Raw genomic sequence first — 9,392 nt, 5'->3', positions numbered from 1 at the left:
AACTGTCCTGACATTGCGAAAGGTTCAACTGGTCCTGAACCTTCAGAACTCAGTACTGGAACCAACTCATCACTTAGAATATCTGAGTCTCATTCTAAACACAGCTCAAGCAAGAGTTTTTCTTCCCCCAAGAGAATCTTAAAACTCTCTGTTCCCAGGCTCAGGCTCTTCAGTCCAAGGGTCACCCAACTTTTTGCTTCTGCATGAGATTTCTGGAGCTCATAGAAGTGTTCTCCTAGATCAGGGGGGTCTCCAAACCTTCTAAACAATGAGTCAGTTTACTGTGCTTCAGACTTTGGGGGGCGGGGGGGGGGGGCGTACTCTGGCCAATCGGAGGAGAAAGGGCCTCGTCAGTTGGAAAAAAAATGGGGCCATCTATGATTCAGGTTCAAGCGCAGTTTGCTATCTCCTCCGTCACAGCAGCACTGAGCTCAGAGCTTCTACGAAAAGGAAGTTGGATCACACAGTTGCAGGATTTGCATCGTAGAGGCCTACCTCTTGTAATAGTGAGGGTAAGCAGTATTGGCAGGGATTATCTTAGCTACAACCTAGCAACAAGGCAGGATGGGGAGGACTTCATCTCAGAGGGTTTTTTGGGCTAGGTTCTGGGAGGTACATAAATGGCCTACACCTATAGGATGGGAATTATTCAACTTTATTCAAATCTGCACAGGTAGTTTTCATCTACAGGCGCCCCCTAACCTGAATACGCGTTTTTTGGGAACAAGGAACTGATACTTGCAGACCGCAATACGTATATATACATTGGGGTTTACTGGGGTTATGGCCGAAGCTATATGCCATAACCCCGAAATCGTTTGTTCCAGCGGGCGGCTGGCTTTCTCATGAAACCATTCTGAGCGGCTTATGGGCTTTCTGAAGCAGCGGGAAGGGACATACGATTGGGTGGTGTGGCTGGCTGCTCCCATAGACGATCAAAGTGTAGATACTCTTTGATCACCCCCATGGTCTTGGAGGAACGGAGCGACATCATGACGTCAGTTCTGATCCAGGCTAGAAGTAAATCTTTTTTTTTTTATCTTTTGCTTTTAAAGTTTAAGAAGAGATTTGGGGTCTTTTTGACACCCAGATGTCTCCATAAAGAGGACCTGTCATCCTTATTTCTATTACAAGGGATGTTTACATTCCTTGTATTAGAAATAAAAGTGATGGGGAAAAAAAAGGGACAGAGTAAGATAAAAAGTAACAAAAAAAAAACAAGAAAAAAATGTAAAGAGTCCCGTCCCTCCGTGCTCGCACGTAGAAGCGAACACATAAGTTAGCTGCGCAGGCCTATTTAAACATTAGAGCGAGAGCAAATATTCTAGTGCTAGATCTTCTGTGCAACTCTAAACAGGTCACCTGTGAAGGCTTTTTAAAGGTCCACTATGGAGATTTTTAAGTACCGTAATTTGTCTACGAGTGTGCGCAATTTTAAAGCATGACATGTTAGGTATCCATTTACTCGGCATAACATCATCTTTCACATTATACAAAAATTGTGTATTGTGTTTTTTTAATGAATTAAAATGTATTTTCCCCCCAAAAAATTGAGTTTGCAAAATCGTTGCGCAAATACCGTGTGACATAAAAAATTGCAGCTTTCCCCATTTCTTTCTCTTGGGCCTCCGCTAAAAAAAATTGTATAATGTTTGGGGGTTGTAAGTAGTTTTCTAGCAAGAAATACTGATACTGTTCGGAAGAAGATGAAGGGAGAACACCCTGAAGGCCAGTCCTGAAAAGTTACCTGTTAGAGCAAATAACCAAAACATCACCGAGAGTACTCAACTGTTTTGCTGCGAGGAACAAATACGCCTACAATCACCGTAAGTACGCTAAGTACAAAAATCCCAATATGGTCCACAAGGTGGTGACCTGACTTCTCTCAGATTAAACGCACAAACAGGAAGTGATGAGGTAAAGACAGGAAGTGACACTGACAGGAAGTGATGTAGGTCCACAGAGGAAGTGATGTCAGATATAGAAAGGAATTTAAGAGGTGAGTCGGGAGGAAGAAGAGAGGAGAAGTGGCAGCAGAGGAGGTAATAAGATATTATTTTCTATTTATAATCTTTAATTACATAAAGAAAATGTCCTCCTTCCATTTGTATGCTGGAGGAACTGAAACAGAGGAATGTATAACACTGAGAATCAGATTGCAGTCCCCCGGTGAAATCACATAAGTGGGATGAGCAGTAAAACTTTCTCCAGCTCTCCTGTAGCGCCTTCATCAGGCAGAGCCGAGGTACTTATAATCTATCTGGGGAAGAGGCAGAGCTCGGGGTGACCCCGACACTCACCTCTGGAAATATTCAGCAGCTTTCCTCCCTCGTCACTACTAACATTAATCCCATCCTCTGCCCCAACACTAACTGGGCCCCCAAATCTGTATATACTGGATGACCGGTAACCCCACCATGTCTGTGCCATCTATACTCTGCATGTGTCATCTAACACAGCTGTCCCTGCTCCTCACCCCCCCATCTGACACCACTGTCCCCCGCTCCTCACCCCCCATCTGACACCACTGTCCCCCGCTCCTCACCCCCCCATCTAACACTGCTATACCCCGCTCCTCACCCCCCCCGTCTAACACTGCTGTACCCCACTCCTCACCCCCATCTAACACTGCTGTTCCCCGCTCCTCACCCCCCCATCTAACACTGCTGTTCCCCGCTCCTCACCCCCCATCTAACATTGTTGTCCCCCACTCCTCATTCCCTTATTCAACATTGCAGATCTCAACTCCTCACACCCCCAATTTGATGCTTCTGTCCCCCACTCTGTAACCAGACCCAATGCTGCCACCTTGCTTTCTCTCGCTTGTCACATGATATTACTCTTATCTCTATTAATAAAACACAGATCTGACCAGAGAGGTGAGGAGAATTCTTTATTCTAATATAGAAAGCATATTATAGTGGATTTGTATTGTGCACTGTGCAGTAGAGCTGCACGATTCTGGCCAAAATGAGAATCACGATTTTTTAGCTTGGAATAAAGATCACGATTCTCTCACGATTCTCTGTGTAACAAAAAAAAATTGGGATAACTTTACTGTTACGTTTTTTTTTTTATTCATTAAAGTCTATTAATTGCGCTTGAAAGACTGCTGCGCAAATACAGTGTGACATAAAATATTACAACAATCGCCATTTTATTCTGTAGGGTCTCTGCTAAAAAAAATATATAAAATGTTTGGGGGTTCTAAGTACTTTTCTAGCAAAAAAAAATGATTTTAACTTGCAAGCAACAAATGTCAGAAAAAGATCCAGTCTTTAAGAGGTTAAACTTTCTTTCTCCCTGGCAGAGGGAAAGAAAAGATACAATGTAATCATTTTTGTATATAGTTATTGGGAGACTTAATGCTGATAGCCATTTGCCGGGAGGCTTTTTTTTTTTTTCCACAGCTGTTCTCTCTGCTATGCAGCTATGCAAAGAATCAAGCATATTTCAGGGTTAGATCGTCAGGAGGGGTGAATCGAGATCGCGATTTTCATACGATTAATCGTGCAGCTCTACTGTGCAGCATTGTGACTGGTGTGGTGAGCGTTTCTGCAGTGATACTACAACTACAAAGAGTGACAAGTATTATAACTGGCGCGTTAGACCAGTGACCCCCCTAAACCACAGATTGAAGCGGGGTGTTATCTAACAATATACTGTACTTTTAGAACAGTGTATTTGTGTCCTGCAAAAATATTGCCTCTTTTGCTGCGTTAACTGTGCTACACACAGTGACAACAGTTACTGGCCAATTTTTTGTAGAACTGGTGTGATAAACCAGTGGCCCCCCCAATACCACAGATTGAAGCGGGGTATTTATATGCAGGAGTGAGAATAAAAAGAACCTATGCGCTTGACCATATGCCAGATGTTATAGATAAAAACTGAGTGATAGATAAAGAGTCAAGATAGGGAATTAAAGGAATTAGCAGCCAATTCTGTATAGTGTCACCACATACATAAATAGATAAAAGGCAATAAAATTGGCGTGCAACTGATCCCCAATAAAACTTGATAAGAGAACTCACTTAAAATATACACATCAATAATAAATATCAATAAATATCAAAGTGCATATGTGCCAAAAGTGCATAAAAATGCATAAATATGTGAGAACAGACTCCAATAAGTAGCAGCAAAAAACTATAACCAATAATAGCGAACAAACGTCACTGTGAAGGAAAAGTGACAGTGAATGAAAGTGCCAAGTGGTGGTAGACTAAAAGAAGTCACCAATAAGATATGATCCAAAGTGAAAATAATAAATAAATGCACAGTGAAGGAATAGCAATATATGATTGTGTAAATAAAAGCTGTGACTGTGACACATATGCACTTTATCACATCACTATTATTTTGATGTCACATTTTTTGATATTTATTATTGATGTGTATATTTTAAGTGAGTTCTCTTATCAAGTTTTATTGGGGTATTTATATATCTTCTTCCACATATACTGCGCTTCTCTAGAGACTTTTGTCACAGGGTAATTTAAAATGACAGGCAGAGGAAGAGGCAGGCCCTAACGCAGGGGTGGTAGGGGTAAGGCAGAAGCAGTAGGCCAGAGCGAAAGTGTGAAGTTTCAGAAGGTGCGTTCTTGACATTGAATCAGAAAGAGGAGGTAGCAACAGCCGCCACTCAGCAGTCTGATGTCTGTACCCAGATTAGCCCAAAGAGGTTGGTCCCCGCTGTTGCTGCCTACTCCAAGATCTCAAATGTTAGTGGTGGGGAATGTGGCGTCAATGATGATGTCTCTATGGACGTCACGTGGGTGCCCACAAGAAAGAAAGAGGAGGGGAGTTCAGAGGGAGAGATGGACCAGCAGATAGGGAAGAGAAGCAGGCGGAATGTGCACAGGAGGGACAAAGCAGACTGCTAATGTATCGGGAGCGAGCCATCAACCATGTACAGTCACATCTGGTGCTCCCAGGACGCCGACACATTGCTCTGCAGTGTTGGCTTTTTTTAATGTGTCTGCTGCTGACAATAGTGTTGCCATCTGCAGCCTTTGCAGTCAACACATAAGTCGCGGTAAGCCCAACACTCACCTATGGACGACCGCCTTAAGAAGGCACCTGGATTCCCATCACGAGCCCAGTGGGAGCAACGCCACCAGAACCCACAAAGCCACACTCCAGGCTCTCACCGTCCAGCCTCTTCTCCTTCTCCTCACAATTGTCCTCCACTCCACCTTCCATCATGCCGTCCTCACGTTGTTCTAGAAAAAGGCAGGCTTCCGTGGCCTAAATGTTGGAGCTTAAAAAAAAATGATGACGCCGGATAACCCTCTTGCCCAATGGTTGACTTCTGGCTTGTTGGAACTGATAGCCCACCAACTACTGCCATATCAACTGGTGGACTCAGAGGCCTTTCGGAAATTTGTGGCCATTGGAACACAACAATGGAAGGTCCCATGAAGGAATTATTTATCGCAGAAAGGCATTCCAGAGCTGTATGGCCATGTTCAGCGGCAAGTGAATATACAGTCAGGTCCATAAATATTGGGACAATGACACAATTCTAATCTTTTTGGCTCTATACACCACCACAATGGATTTGAAATGAAACAAACAAGATGTGCTTTAACTGAAGACTTTCAGCTTTAATTTGAGGGTATTTACATCCACATCAAGTGAAAAGTGTAGGAATTACAACAGTTTGTATTAGGGATACACCGAAATGAAAATTTTGGGCCGAAACCGAAAATGCAGGATGCCCTTGGCCGAAAACCGAAACCGAAAATGACTTTTTCCCCCCAAAAAAATGTAAAATGGATAGAACAGGGTCATACACCAAAAACAGGCAGCGACGTACACCTGTCGCTGCCACCCTGTCACAGTATATGTACTGTGATGGGTTGGCAAGAGGTTAATTTAATTACCAATGGTATTTGTATTATGAAGCATGAGGGGTTAATGTATTGTCACTGCTGGTCACTCATCTATTTAGTGACCGACCAGTGGCAGTTAATTAACCCCTTTGTGCTGCATTAGTGCAACCAGTGTTAGTGCAACCAGTGTTAATTAACACTGATACTGGTTGCACTAATGCAGCACAAAGGGGTTAATTACCTGCCACTGGTCGGTCACTAATAGATGAGTGACCAGCAGTGACAATACATTAACCCCTCATGCTTCATAATACAAATACCATTGGTAAGCTGCCTCAGCTCCCCCCCCCCCCACTGCCTCAGCGTCCCCCTCGGCAGTACACTCTCCCCCCCTCTGGCTCAGCGTCCCTCCTCGGGTGTCCTTCATTCAAAAGTCCCGCCTCTGGCCGGCGTCCTGCCTCCCGGCGATGTCACTACTACGATCTGTGTTGAATGAAGTGACATACCGGGCGGGAGGGCGGGGCGAGCGGCCGCTATAGATAGAACTATGTGATCCTTCCCTGTCAGCTCAGCGGGACTGTGTGTGAATGAGAAGTGACCTGACACCGGGCGGGGGGGGGGGGGGCGGGGGGAGCGGCCATTATAACTATAACTATGTGAGCCTTCACTGTCAGCAGAGATACATGCCTGACAGTGAAGTGAAGGCTCACATAGTTATTAGCGGCTCCTCCGCCCCCCCCCCCCCCGCCCGGTGTCAGGTCACATCTCATTCACACATAGTCGTGCTGAGCTGACAGGGATGGATCACATAGTTCTATCTATAGCGGCCGCTCGCCCCACCCCCCCCGCCTGGTATGTCCATTCATGCACACATCTAGTAGTAGGGATGTCATTGAGAGGCGGGCGGCCGGCCAGAGGCGGGACTTTTAAAACCTGCCCTGCGCTGCACCCTCCTCCTTCCTCACGGCGGCCATTATTTTCGGCAGTGTTAACCCATTATCGGCCGAAATGGGATAGGCTCATTTTCGGACGATAATTTCGGTGCCCGAAATTTCGGTGCATCCCTAGTTTGTATATGTGCCTTCCACTTTTTAAGGGACCAAAAGTAATGGGACAATTGGCTGCTCAGCTGTTCCATGGCCAGGTGTGTGTTATTCCCTCATTATCCCATTTACAAGGAGCAGATAAAAGGTCCAGAGTTTATTTCAAGTGTGCTATTTGCATTTGGAATCTGTTGTTGTCAACTCTCAATATGAGATCCAAAGAGCTGTCACTATCAGTGAAGCAAGCCATCATTAGGCTGAAAAAACAAAACAAACCCATCAGAGAGATAGCAAAAACATTAGGTGTGGCCAAATCAACTGTTTGGAACATCCTTAAAAAGAAAGAATGCACCGGTGAACTCAGCAACACCAAAAGACCCAGAAGACCATGGAAAACAACTGTGGTGGATGACCGAAGATTTCTTTCCCTGGTGAAGAAAACACCCTTCACAACAGTTGGCCAGATCCAGAACACTCTCCAGGAGGTAGGTGTATGTGTGTCAAAGTCAACAATCAAGAGAAGACTTCACCAGAGTGAATACAGAGGGTTCACCACAAGATGTAAACCATTGGTGAGCCTCAAAAACAGGAAGGCCAGATTAGAGTTTGCCAAACAACATCTAAAAAAGCCTTCACAGTTCTGGAACAACATCCTATGGACAGATGAGACCAAGATCAACTTGTACCAGAGTGATGGGAAGAGAAGAGTATGGAGAAGGAAAGGAACTGCTCATGATACAAAGCATACCACCTCATCAGAGAAGCATGGTGGTGGTAGTGTCATGGCGTGGGCATGTATGGCTGCCAATGGAACTGGTTCTCTTGTATTTATTGATGATGTGACTGCTGACAGAAGCAGCAGGATGAATTCTGAGGTGTTTCGGGCAATATTATCTGCTCATATTCAGCCAAATGCTTCAGAACTCATTGGACGGCGCTTCACAGTGCAGATGGACAATGACCCGAAGCATACTGCAAAAGCAACCAAAGAGTTTTTTAAGGGAAAGAAGTGGAATGTTATGCAATGGCCAAGTCAATCACCTGACCTGAATCCGATTGAGCATGCATTTCACTTGCTGAAGAGAAAACTGAAGGGAAAATGCCCCAAGAACAAGCAGGAACTGAAGAGTTGCAGTAGAGGCCTGGCAGAGCACCCCCAGGGATGAAACCCAGCGTCTGGTGATGTCTATGCGTTCCAGACTTCAGGCTGTAATTGACTGCAAAGGATTTGCAACCAAGTATTAAAAAGTGAAAGTTTGATTCATGATTGTTAATCTGTCCCATTACTTTTGGTCCCTTAAAAAGTGGGAGGCACATATACAAACTGTTGTAATTCCTACACCTTTCACCTGATTTGGATGTAAATAACCTCAAATTAAAGCTGAAAGTCTGCAGTTAAAGAACATCTTGTTTGTTTCATTTCAAATCCATTGTGGTGGTGTATTGAGCCAAAAAGATTAGAATTGTGTTGATGTCCCAATATTTATGGACCTGACTGTATCTCTGGCACACAGTGTCGGTACCAAGATACATCTGACCCCAGACACATGGTCTAGCAAACACGGGCAGGGAAGCTATATAACTTTTACTGCCCACTGGGTAAACCTTCTGACGGCCGTCAAGCATGTAACCCGTGGCACCCGTGTAGATTTGGTTTTACCGCCACGGATTGCATGCAGGCCTGCCTCTTCTTCTCCTCCCCCTTCTCCATCCTCCCTCTCCTCCTTGGCTGACTCCTCCTTTTCCGCTGCTACCATCTCTTCCGATGCGCCGCCCAAGATCCCCAGAACCTATTCCACATGCAAGGTGAGACGTTGCCATGCTGTGCTGCGTCTGTTGTGCCTGGAAGCCAAGAGCCACACTGGTCCTGCACTCCTTTCAGCTTTGCGTTCACAGGCAGATCAGTGGCTGACACCGCTCAATTTGACAGTTGGTAAAGTGGTGTGCGACAACGGTGCCAATCTGCTGAGCACGCTGAAACAAGGCAAAATTACACACATGCCATGCATGGCACACGTCCTGAACTTGGTCATGCAGCGATTCATTGCCAAATACCCTGGGGTCCAGGACGTCTTGCGGCAGGCCAGGAAAATCTTGGGCCATTTCAGAAGATCTTACACAGCCATGGCTCGCCTTGCTGACATTCAGCGGCGACACAACCTGCCCTTCAGACGTCTTATTTGTGACTGCCTGACGTGATGGAACTCAACGTTGCATATGTTTGATAGGCTGCTCCAGCAGAAACGTGCAGTTAACGACTACCTGTACGAACTCTGCGGCAGGACAGGTTCTGGGGAGCTTGGTTTTTTTTCACCGCGCCAGTGGCTGCTCATGTGCGACGCATGCAAACTCCTGCGGCCATTCAATGAGATCACCAAACTGATCAGTAATATCGTACCTTACGACTTATTTCTGGAGCGTGCATTGTGTCGTGTCATTGATCAAGCCGTCGAGGAGCAAGAGCAGGAAGATGAGGAAGTTGCAATGTTAGATGAAATCCAAGGGGGTGCTA

General features: G+C 45.3%; 3 protein-coding genes across 3 annotated transcripts in view; 2 read left to right on the top strand and 1 right to left on the bottom strand.

Moving 5' to 3' along the window:
* LOC309550687 (uncharacterized protein) overlaps positions 1–9,392 on the top strand; it is a 411,684-nt gene that overhangs the window by 185,122 nt on the left and 217,170 nt on the right. The window lies entirely within an intron of this gene.
* The window catches only part of LOC309549786 (uncharacterized protein), a 304,712-nt gene that overhangs the window by 186,482 nt on the left and 108,838 nt on the right, over positions 1–9,392 (top strand). The window lies entirely within an intron of this gene.
* Positions 1–9,392, bottom strand: part of LOC309550695 (uncharacterized protein) — a gene marked incomplete at its 3' end in the record, with an annotated part of 321,308 nt that overhangs the window by 261,851 nt on the left and 50,065 nt on the right.

The sequence above is a fragment of the Pelophylax lessonae genome (assembly GCF_965119305.1).
Source record: "Pelophylax lessonae genome assembly, chromosome: 3".
NCBI classification, from domain to species: Eukaryota; Metazoa; Chordata; class Amphibia; order Anura; family Ranidae; genus Pelophylax; species Pelophylax lessonae.
This window is presented reverse-complemented; position numbering and strand designations above follow the sequence as displayed.